This window comes from Meleagris gallopavo, chromosome 14, assembly GCF_905368555.1.
Source record: "Meleagris gallopavo chromosome 14, MGAL_WU_HG_1.1, whole genome shotgun sequence".
Taxonomy (NCBI): Eukaryota; Metazoa; Chordata; class Aves; order Galliformes; family Phasianidae; genus Meleagris; species Meleagris gallopavo.
Window position 1 is genome coordinate 11,905,992 of NC_139417.1, and position 12,082 is coordinate 11,918,073.

Below are 12,082 nucleotides of genomic sequence, written 5' to 3' on the forward strand. Positions count from 1 at the left end.
TTTACAGCACCTAACATGATGAAGTCCTGGGTCATGGGCATGCAAGAGTTGCAAAAATGGCAATAATTAAGCTACCTCACTGAACTTGTCTGTGCTTTTGTGTTGTAAAGTCTGTGCTTTGATGGCGAAAAATGAAGTATTGGAGGAAAACAAAAGAAGAAAAATTTCCTTCCCTGGAGTGTGGACCGAGAATCTACTTAAATATATGCATGGAAGTGTGCAGCAGAAAGACACCTAAGAATGAGACTGTAATGATGAGAGCGGCTTACCAGCCCTCATGCTTCAACATAAGGTTGTTTTTTCAAATAAAACTGGAAAACAGCTGCTGCTCTTTTTGCCACCCCCCACTCGAATGGACTGCTGGCCTTGTACTTTGCTGCTGGCCTGGGAAGGTCAACAGGGACTTTGCTCACCTTTGCTATATGCTGCTGCTATTATGTATTCTGGCAACACTGGACATCTGCTAAGATGTGTTGCCAGCTACAGTAAGGGATGGGCGAGGGAATATCCTGTATCCCTGTTTTCTCACCTCAATAAACATTGAAAAATGACCCATAGCAATGCATACATGACCTGCTGGAGGCAATTGCTTGGTATCATTTTCCATTTTCTCTCTCTCTCATCTTCTTCTCTTGCTCTAACATTTCCATTTTCATTTCCTTCTAAGCAGAAGGATTTCTTCACTTGGCTTTTAGAATCTATTACCTGAGTTTTAGGATATGTTCTTATTTCCAGGTACAAAACTAAGATACTGCATAGATATAACACAGATCCTTTTTTTTTTTTTTTTTTTTTTTAATGGAATGTGCTTTTAGGTATCACCTTGGTCAGTAATTTAATTGAATTGGATAGTGACAACACAGTGACATTGTTAAGGTTAATGACCCAATGATTTACAAGACAAGGCACATTTACCGGCAAATGGATTTTAGTAATTGTTCCACTGAACAATGAGAATAACAATTTGTACATTGATCCACAAAGTCCTACTGCAAAGTCTCTGTTCTTCCTTCGCCAGTGTCCCTGTCCATAAATTCAGTATGCTCAATGTTTTGTCAGTCTGGCTGTATTTTGCACTGAACTTTGGATTATTTCTTTCAATGTGATCCACAGCTTTTCATGCCTGTATGGAACTTGGCTGGATAAGATGGTGGCAAGAGAGAACAGCGGAAGATGGGAGGACAGAACCTCTACAGGTAGGGCAGTCCTTGTCATCGACTAAGTTGAGCTTCTCCAGTCAGTGGTAAATACTTGCATCTCTTTGACACGTGTTTAATGTCTAATGTAGATGTTTAATGTAGATTTGGGTTGGTCTGTGTTTCTTACCAAAATGCTGTGGGAGGCTCTGCCAATGCAGTGAAAGAATCCTTTACTGAAGGCTATTATACATTTTAAGTAACTTCATAATCTTAGGCAACACAAAGGAAAAATGTCTTTTCTCCTTAAATTGATGTTCACTGCCATTGCTTGATGTACATTCCTTTAGTTATCACTTAAATCCTAGTCATTGTTTATTTACTTAACAATTTTTCTTGCTGTGAGACCCATAACCACTCCATTCATTTTGCTTAAACCTTTTAAATACTATGGCATGAGTAACTTCACTGGAGCCTGGGTTTTTGTGTACAATCAAAACTGACTAGGAATGATAGTAAGAAATCCAACCAAAAGTGCCAAAAGTGCTTGGTTATAAATTATTTAGATTGCTGGGTAAAGATTCTCATTTTAAGAGATGGTGTATTTAACATCCTTATCAATTAATTATCATTGGAAAATAGCTATTTAATCAGCATTGATCTGTTGTAAGGCTTCATCATCTGGCATTAGCCCAAACACAGAACAGATGTGTTTATTGAAGGCGGTTGTCTTTCCCTGCAGTATTATTGACATTGTTATCATTTTCATAGTGGTAATGGGCCAGTAACTGTTGGTTAGATACTCTTTGTTACAACACACTTTATAAACTTAATTCTATTGTCCTAAGTTTTATTAACCATTGATTTCTTCAGTTGTCCTTTTGCTTCCCTTATTAATTTTGTGTCATTCCTGGTTTCTTGTGTATTGCTGCCAGCTTTCTTGTTTACATTTGTTGTTTATTCACATTTCCACCATGTTATAACTTTCAGTCCCTCATGGTGCCACGATGAGATTGCTTGTTCCAAGTTTTGTTGCAGTTATCAGTGATGTGTTCTTCCTTGCATTGCATGTGCTTTACCCAAGAAAGATTGCAAGACTTCTGACGTGCATCACCATATTCACTATAGCACTGTGCTTAAGTCTCTACTCACTCACTCTTAGACAGCAATATGTTAAATAAATAAATGTTTCTCTTCTTATCAGAAGTGAAATGAAAAAATCAAAAAGAAAATGACATTTAAAAATGATTTTGAGTTAAAATGATGTATGGACTAAATGGAAATGACTTTTTTTTTTTTTGGTAAATCTTATTTTAAACAGGAATATTCTAGCTGTTTTTTTTCAGTGATGATAGTATATCGATGAGCTTCTTGACAGGTGTATAGGATATTTATTTGTTTTAGTGGACCCGTGGCCTGCAGAGCAGGAAGATACTGAGGTTGCAAATGCTGGATGGGAATTAGGTCCCAGGTTCGCTGAAACACTGACTGTAATTTCAAGCAGATTTTAGAGACCCTGAGATACCAGAATGAGTGGGAAGAATGTACCAGTGGACAGTACCCTCTTTCCAATATGATAATGTTGGGTTTGATCCTTAGTAAAATACAAAAACAAATGATAGAGCAAGCTGTAAGCATCAAGAGAATTTCAGAGCAATAAGTAAGGACTTTGGTCTTTTGAAGTACCCATCATAGCAGAGAGTTGAATAAAGACTTTGAGACTGTTTACAAATTAGAAAAGAAAGAGACATGATAGAAGGATACGTTTAAGAAAAAACTGTGCAGAAAGAAGCTTGAAGTATATATTAACCTGTCTGTCAAGTGTTAGGCTTACTGCGTGTTGAGGCTGTGCTATATGTAAAAATCCTGCATGTTCCTCATTTTATGTGGTTCAGCCTTTTGCAATATTCAATGAATTAATCTCTAACTTTTCTGATTACATTTTAAATATTTATGTTGTTAGCCTCTACATCTAATAAATCAGAGACTTTTAATGGACTGTGGCTTATTAAATCGTATCTTTTCTGTCAGTTTCATCGGTGGAATGGTAATGTCAAATGAGACCACACTAGCATTTCATTCCTTTTTGTGCTTGAAAATACCCAAACCACAGTCCTTCTACACTGATGGATTTTTGTTTTGTTTTGTTTGTTTTTTTTCCCCCATATCTGCTCTCAAGTTATTTTCATATTGCATTTGTATGGATGTCAATTTTCACTTTTCTCCCCCAATTAAACAGTCTTACTGAAAAGCGTGGGTTAAAGAAATTATTATGAGGTCTGAGCAGTTAGATTTGTATTTGCTCGTTGTTACAATTACTTGCCCAAACTTGTATAAAAGGGTACGTTACCATCTGACTGTTAGATTCAAGAATATGGTTAGTATAAGGAAAACCTTAGTTACCAATTGAAAAAAACAAACAAAAAAAAAAGACCAAAAGAGAAAACTTTTACATATGAGATAAACTTGAGGAAACTATTAAAAAAAAAAAAAAAAAAAAAAAAAAAAAAAAAAGCATCTCACTTTGTAGCTGATGAGCACTGAAAAAGTATCAGGAAAAACAATCAGGAATAAGTTTACAGATATTCCTCAATTCAGAGTTTTTATGTTACTTAGCAGATCTCTCTGAGCAAACCTTCACCTTGCTCACAATCACGGGGAGATGAATGCTGCACTGAGAATCACAGGAGAAAAAGCTTATGTTAGTTTGGCAAAAGACAGTGGTGCCCGTTTATTTCCACAAGATGTTTACATTTCTAAATTTCCTGATGCTTTAATGTAGGGTTAGGCATAGCATAATAAGGTAGTGCAAAATTCAGCTTGGTCCCAAGTCCAGACTATGAGCAACCATTCCGTTATACCGTGGGGTCCGTCCTGAGGAGAGTGGAAACAATGAAAATCATCCTTTTGCTTAATCTAAGTTTTTACTTAAAGTTTTTAGGTAATACAGAGCGTCTTGTGAAGATTTGATACAGAGACCTGCATGACATCCTGGTTTTGTTTAAACAATATTCACATTCCTTTTTGATTTGGTAACAATACAGTGTTTTTTCTTCCCCAGAGCATTGCTGTCGAAGGGAACACTGCACCACCTACGTTGTTCTTTTCAATGTGGGATGTGGCTGACATAGGGCAGTTGCTTCTTCATATCTTAAACGTCTTCTTACCAGCTGTCAGGCAGGATGTGGCTAGGTTTCAGCACAGTCTAAACTGAGTTGGATCATCAAAAGATATCGAGAACTTAATGCTTGAATAGATGATGTAGAATATTTGCTTATTAGGCAACTGTGAATAGCATTCAAGAGCTTAAGGAAGCTGAGGTTGGAGGACAAATCCCCAGCTATGATCAACAAAGACTTCAGGGAGGGCAGTTTCAGAGGAGTTTGTGTTAGGAGAGGAAGGAGTCAGAGGAGAAAGGTAAGGTCAAGTCTGAGCGAGAGCACAAAGACATCTCAGAAGAAGAGTGCTGAAAGGTTAGCAGCATGGCTGTTGGCTCTGCTTAGCAGGAGTGCCCATGGGTAAGCAAAGTGGAGGTGCTGTAGGAAGGAGAGAGTGTAGGGAAGGAAGCAGTGTTGACATCTTTTGCCCTTTCTCTTTGATGAAATTGGATCGTGAGAGCAGGTGAGCTGCTTGCAGGCTGGAGTCTGCTGGCCGTTTGATGAGCAAAGCAATGCTGCTGCTTGCAGCACTGCCCACAGCAGTAGGAAATCAGTAAGAGAAGGATGCAAAGGCAGCTCTAGCAGGTTTGGTGGGCTCAGAGATATCCAGGGATCAGACACTGCTCCTGGGTACTCAGGAGTGCAGGAGGATTTTGTGCAAGTCTACAAATCCCTTCTGTCCCTGAGTCCTCAAGTTTTCTCTTTGCAGACACAAGCCAGCCTGGTTCTTCCTGCACAGTGATTTTCTCTCTCTGCCCTGATAATCAGTTCACCATTTCCACTGCTGCTTTCCCAGGCTTGTCAGTAAGCAGTGCAAATCAAGAGATCTGTACTTGGTCGATTTTGAATTAGAGAGTTTGACAAATGTTTTCATTTGAGAAGGCAAGCTGCCTCATTGTGCTTGGTTTAACACGAGCACATTAGTGTGACAATGCTGGATTTAACTTTAGTTATCAACACTTTCAGCCCACATTGGTCTAAGTAATTGTCCTGTTTATACTCTGACAGGTTAAAATAATGTATTCTAGAATGAAAGCGCTTCTACTGACGATGGAAAACAGCCCAAGAGGGTTATCAGCTGTTACTTACTGTGACAAGCAGCGTGAGCTAGATGTATGGATAAATTGCTATTGCTCCAGAGGTTATTCCTATTAGCAGGAGACATGTAAGAAACTCTAACAAAGCATTAATACAGTGAAGCTACTAAAAAACCTTGTCTGTCCTATCCAGGCTCAGGACTAATGGGATGTTCCAGCGTGTTCTTGATGCTGCACTGACAGGTGGTGATAGACCTTTAAATAAAACAGAAGCTCCGCAGGGCTGCTGGGAAGTGTCGAGTAGTGGTGAGGATTTAAAAGCTAATTTTAAGGAAAATACGTGAATAAGCGCATTTATCTGAGATCTAAACACAAATGTTGCTCCTGGATTCTTCTTTATGCAAAATCAAATAGTGTTGTGCAGAGGGGATCTTGGCAGAGTAGTTATAAGATTTTCTATCTATTTTCCCCTTTAGTAATTGTTCTTGGGATCAAAATAAAGCAGTTGTGTAAACATGAAGAATTTGGTTTCCATCTGGAAAGCAATATTGAAAGTACTGAGGAATGGAACTCAACAGCTGAACACTTCCAGTATTTTTAAATACAGAATTGAGCTTCTGCCATGAGCTCAGTGCAAATGGCTCCATGGACTTCAGCAGTGTGATCCTATTCGTGCCCTTCTGTGTTACCTGACATGTGCCAATGCAGAATGCAGAGAAATCTCACACATAAGCTTTGTCTTTCTATAAAAGAAATAGCATAGAAATTTATTTAGCAGCAGAAACATGCTCCTCTGGAGCTATGCAATGGAATCATAATTGCTTCTGCAGTAAAGCTGGGAGATTTTACCATTATTTTCTAGGAGACTCTGTGTAGGACTTCATCTTACTTAGACTCCTACTTGTTAGCCAGAGTCCCAGGAATTGTTTCCAGAGGCACTCAGTAGGAGCAAGGAAATGAGGGATGAAGGTGTGCACTTTAACTTTGATCATAACACCTGGTATGGAAATATTGATGACCTAATTTCAGGTGGGATTTACATATCATAATAAGAGGGCTAAGGCTGAAGGGGAGATTGCAGCAACCTATTTTTTCTTCTATGGAAACTGATCTTGGAGGACTAAAAATTCCCATGAAGGGCAAGAAAGCAGTGCTGTAGTAACATCTGGCACAGATGCTGGGAACTTCACAAGGGCATGTGATGGCCTGCATTAACTGGGAGGTTGGTTAGGAAGGGAGAAAGATGACATGGTATAAATATGACATCTACAACTGCAGAAGAAAAAAGGAAAGTCACCCTAAAATGTGGAGAAACATTGAATAGCTGTTTGAGCAGTGTAGGGGGACTTTCTCTTTTGGGAGCAGTGGTGTAGTTTTAGTCAATTTTCTAGCCAATCTCTTAAGTAAAAAATAAACAAAAAAAGCAACAACAACAAAGAAATGAAAAACATCAGCTCATATATTCACCTCCCAGAAGAGAAAATCTATTTAGCTTGCTTATTGCTTGAGCCCTACTTCACAGTAATTAGAATACAGCAGCAGAAGAGCTTTGTAAATTGGCTGTCTTTCTGATGCTCTTTATAGCAAAGGAACCTTATTGCATGAATATTTTGACATCTTCTTAAAAGGCTGGCTGTAGTTGGGAGTCTTTGGGACACAAAGGCCTTGGACAGAACTGAATCTGTTGCTTCTTTTTCCTGGTGCTTGAGATAGTTTTAAAGTGCAGAAGAATAGAAGTGGTAAATGGCAAAGTAACTCCGATAGCCATCATCATTTTATTTTCTTCTTTTGCTCCTTCTTTTAAACTTGAAATAAAAATGCAGCTGCATGAAAGCCCTGCTTTGGCAGGTATGCTCCTTGATGGGAGTTGTGCTCCTGGCTCACTCTGTACTTGAGTGGAAAGGCACCTGGAAAGCTGGGAGTACTGGGCTTTGGATGCGTGTTCAGCAAACATTGGGCCTTTTCTTGGCCAGCAATGGACTGTTGTTGTATCAGGGTTGGTAGTTAATAGGGAATAATTCTTCAAATTACAGAGGTATTGTGCTGAAGAGGTCAGTGTGTAAAAACCAGGGGAGGAAAGAGGAATGCCAGTGCTTGCATGCTCAGTGAAACGGGAATTGGCAGAAATTGGCCATGTTTACCTAACCTTACCAACAGTGCATTCACTTTAAATTCTTCTTTTTTAATAAGTGGCTTGGGTTGTAACATGTTACAATGCAAAGCTTGGGCTTGTTTGCTATATGCTGCCAAGTTGGTCCTGTTTAAGTATGTCTTCTGGCAAATGCAAAAGACTTGGGTCAGGTGTCAGGGTCAGTGTTGATTTTAAATGGCTGTCATGGGGAACCTGGTATTTAAAATGGGGAATGGGGTGAAGAGGTCAGCTGCTCCCCGTGTCCTTCTGGAAGCTGCTTGTGTTAGCCTGGTGTTTATTCATGAGGAGAGGAGCGTTTCTAGGAGGCACACAATACAAATATTTAGCACTGTCTGTGGAGAAGGAAAATATTGTTGGAACAATGTCTTCATTTGTCAGAGGAAAAATAGGGACTAATTTTTTTGAGAGAGATCACAATTAACTGCTCCCCATGAACTGTTTCTCTAAAGATTTCAGGCAGATGGATGCTCTTGCAGCAAGAAGAATGAATGCCAATTGGGAGGAACATGGATCCATTTATAAAGCCGGAGAAATCATTCTGTCAGGCAGGATATAGATACACAAATTAAGCAGGTATCAAAATTATATTGTCTCTTCAGCTGCAACTGCCTCTCAAGAACAGACTATGGACAGGAATAGGTAAGCAGGATCTCAGCAGGCCATAATTTAATTCTGCCAGCGTGTGACTACAGTACTAGGCACCTGCTAATGGCAATGACAGACAGTGCTGCCCCTCTGCCCAGCAAATCCCTTTGCATCTCTGGAATGTTGCAGCCTCTGGACAGACCTTCCACAGAGTCCCTGAATCTCTGATGTGATGCTGCAGGTACGGCGGCAAGGCTCTTCTGTTAGGAAAGGCTTCTTTATCTACAGAGAACTGCCCTCTTTTGGAGTATAGCAGAATCACAGAATTGTAAGGGTTGGAATGGACATCTGGAGATCATTTAGTCCAACCCTATGTAGCTGCTAGGATGAACAGTTCCACGTGAAGTTTGCAGTTTCCGGAAGAAATCCTCTGCTGTGAGGGAAGCCCTCTTAGCACAGGCATAACACAAGCTGCCCTCTGTAAGTCCTATTTTGGTGGCCAAATCTGCAGATTTCATCTTTTGTTTGGAACCCAGTGTTTGTCTAAGGTGGCAGCTCTACAAGCCACAACCCCATGCCATGAAGAGCATTCAGTGCACATACATAAGGTGGACAAAGGGAGGCAGCAAAGAGCATTGGGTCATATTTGCTTTGGAGCAAATTCAAGAGGAAAGTGCTGATATTTGGTCTCCAGCCTGAAGCCTTGTTCTCCATGGCATGCAGATTTCAGTGTAGCCCTGAACTCCTGAGGCTCCTGCTTTGCTCTTTGTTTTGTCACCCTTTGTAACCAGCTGTGTGATTGACAGAGAAAATTGAATTGGGCTTTAAAGAATAATTAATAGAAAAGTATCCCCCAAAATGTTTTTCAAGTCAAGAACATGACAGGCAACAAAAACTGTTTGCTTGCTTTCAGAATTCTCAGTTTTGTAGGAAGATGAAAAATACTCAAAAAGCCAGTCTGTACTTAATATTCTTAGCCATGGTTTTTCAGCTTTTCACGTTTGGAAGTGAAGTTGAAGGTTGCTGAGGAAAATTTCAGTTATTGCCCTCTAACTTTTGACAGTATTTTCCATGGACTCTGCTATGCCCAAACTATTTTCTGCGGAGCTCATTCTTTAAAATTCAGTCACTTTTGCTTTTTCCTCATAAACATGTATGAGCCTATGTCTGGCCTTTGTAAAATAAGAATGAGGCCTATTCCCAGCTTAAATCTTACTAACATCCAAATTTCTTGCTAAGCCTCTGCTGCTGCTGAATTTAATCTACTGTGAATTATCAGAGTTCAGCTCCTACTATAAAGTAGATCTGACCTCTGGCTGTGCAGTTTTCTTTATTATCATTTCCATGTGTTTGTTCATGGACTTTTTATTGTCCAAAAGTTATTGATGATCAGGATCTCTCAACTTCTTAAGTGATGGTTGAAAAGTCTTAATAGCTTATCACTTTGACATTAAAAAAACAAGCAAAAAGAAAAGGTTTCATTTTATTCCTTATTATTTCCTTCATAGTTAATTTTTCATCCTCTTGGAAAATACTGGAATGGTGAACAGTTTCAGAAATGGGTTGAAAGTTTGTGTTCTTGCATTGTCCTTTCTCTAACCTCTGCTGAACTGCTGTTTTGTAACTTTTAACAAGTACAGTAAATGACAAATGATATCCCTCGAGGTTTATTCATTCCTATTCTCATCTACTGCCATTTAACTTGATTGATTTCAGCACACATTCCAGCTTCTGGAAATGCTCCCCAGCCAATTCCTCAAGGGAGACAGCAACCCCACAGGATTTTTTAGGGCCAAAATTCACAGAAGGGGACCTTCAGGTGTGGGTTAAGTAGGCAGTTGCCTAAGGAAGCCCTTACCCAAAAGCAAAGTGAGACATCTGTGGTTGTGTGAGCCTTTGTGCTCAGCCTGGTTTCTCTGTCTAGTGGCTCCTGAACCCGTGATGTCTCCTGTGTTCCTGTAGATCTGCCCTTCTTGCTGCCCCCCCTCAGTGCAAGTCTCGCTGCAGCCCTCAGCTGCCCTTTAATAGGAGAATATTTTATGGACATTGCTCATGTGGGTTGTACAGCTGCAGGGTTGGAATTGGACTTTCTTAAGGGGCAAGCCTTGGGCTTCCATCTGCAGATGGACGAATGTGCTGGCTTGAAAAATGCATTTGCATCTTCATGGGATGTGACAAGCAAATGTGAGGTGCTTTTTTTTTTTTTTTTTTTTTTTTTTAACTTAGGGCTGTATCGTTCTATGTGCCCTCAGTGAGTGCTTGTTCTGCCCTCCTCTGCCCCTGTGTCTTCAGTGTTTCTGCAATTGCGCTGGGTGCTTTATGGGCAGAATGTGAGGGAGCTGCTGGAGGGGTAATGCTTGCTTGGGAAGCAATGTGTATTTTCAAAATAAGTTTCCCTTCCAGATTTCTAAGACATCTAAATAATTATTTTCTTTGAGATGGATTTTTTTCTTCCCTGTAGCATTCCTGCTTGAATTTATTTTCTGTGAAAGAAAGAGACTTTTCAGGTCTAAGAATATTGCCTTGGAAATTGGTTCATTTGCAGTTAGGGCTAAAGAGATTATTTTGACTGTTCAATCCCTCATTCTGGGGGGGTAGGGGGGGGAATTTCCCTCCTCCACAGAGATGGAGCACTGTGCCTTATGCAATACTTTGTTTATGTCTACTCAGGCAGAGATGGCTGAGTGTGCCACTTCCCACCTCTGTGGGGAAGCCTTTACCTTCTGGGACCTGCCCAGCCTAACCCTTTGAAGCTTGGGCTTCAGATGAACATTCCAATGCAAGGTTTATCTCTGTCTCCATGCAGCTGTCAGCCTTCGCCTTCTTTGCAGTACAGCAGTGATTCCCCATGCACTGTGGTCTGAGATCAGGACATCTGCCACCACCTGCCACGGCCCATGCTCAGCTCCCTGCCTTCCTGAATGTGAATTCATCCCTTTTGGCACTAAGAGAGTTAGGAAACCTGAAAATATTCCTAGGAACTTTCTCATCAGATAACCAACTTCCTGTGAAGTCTTTTTAATGTAAGCTGGAAAATACTAAGCATCAACAAAAGTATTATTCCCAAATGTAGAGATTGCTGGTGATAATTGGCCACAGTGCTCTTTACCATGCCCCACTTTGTATTTCTGATATGTAACAGTCTCCTGGATAATCTAAGAATTTGGGTGAAGCATAAGGCATTCATAAAATCAAATAATCATTGGGGTTGGAAGAGGCCACTAAGACTGTCAACCCCAGCCATCAACGCACCCCCACTATGCCCATAACCTCAGTGCCACATCTCTATGATTCTTGAACACCTCCAAGCTGGTGACCCACCACCTCCCCGTGCAGCTTGTGCCAATGTATTACCACTCTTTCTGAGAAGAAGGTTTTCCTAATATCCAACGTGAGTCTCCTTTGGCTGAACACAAAGCCATTACCTCTCGTCCTATCGCTAGTTATCTTGTAGAAAGGCATTCCAGATGCTTTGGAAAGCTGTGTAAACATGCAATACCTGTCCTATGCCTTCCTAAAAGTAGGTAATGTAACATAAATATATTGCAGTCTTGAATTGTACTGAATTAAAGTGCTTACATTGCTCTGCTGCTCATTCTTTAAGAGAGAATCATAGAGCAGCTTGGAAAAATAATTTGTGGCTTAAAAATATTCACCTCCCCTGTTAGTAGGCTGAATCTGATTTTACAGTGGAGAATAGAAAAATTCAGCAAAGTTGCCAATGGAAATAGGATCCATCTTTTAACTACAAGTGTAATTAATTATTGAAACAGCTGAAAGGAAGAAGTGGCAGATTTGCCACCAGTGGGGTGCTTAAATCAATGAGGGAGGTCTCCTAAAGACTCAGAAAATGAAATTCCAGTTATTGTACTGTTAGAGCTCAAACTGAAAAATCCAACACATTAAGTATCTCTTTTAGCCTTAAACCTCTATAAATTACATCTGCTTTCTCGAGCTGCAGAACTTTGCAGGAATCTGAAAACTTCAAATAATGTCCTCTCAATTGTAAAGCAT

The 12,082-nt window shown here is 40.1% G+C and overlaps 1 long non-coding RNA gene across 1 annotated transcript in view; it reads left to right on the forward strand.

Annotated features, from left to right (window-relative positions):
- The first annotated feature begins 625 nt into the window (after window positions 1–625).
- The window catches only part of LOC116217177 (uncharacterized), a 130,353-nt gene continuing 118,896 nt past the window's right edge, over window positions 626–12,082 (forward strand). Inside the window, exon 1 of the long non-coding RNA XR_014886304.1 lies at window positions 626–1,196. This is a non-coding gene — a long non-coding RNA (uncharacterized LOC116217177). The remainder of the gene's footprint in view (window positions 1,197–12,082) is intronic.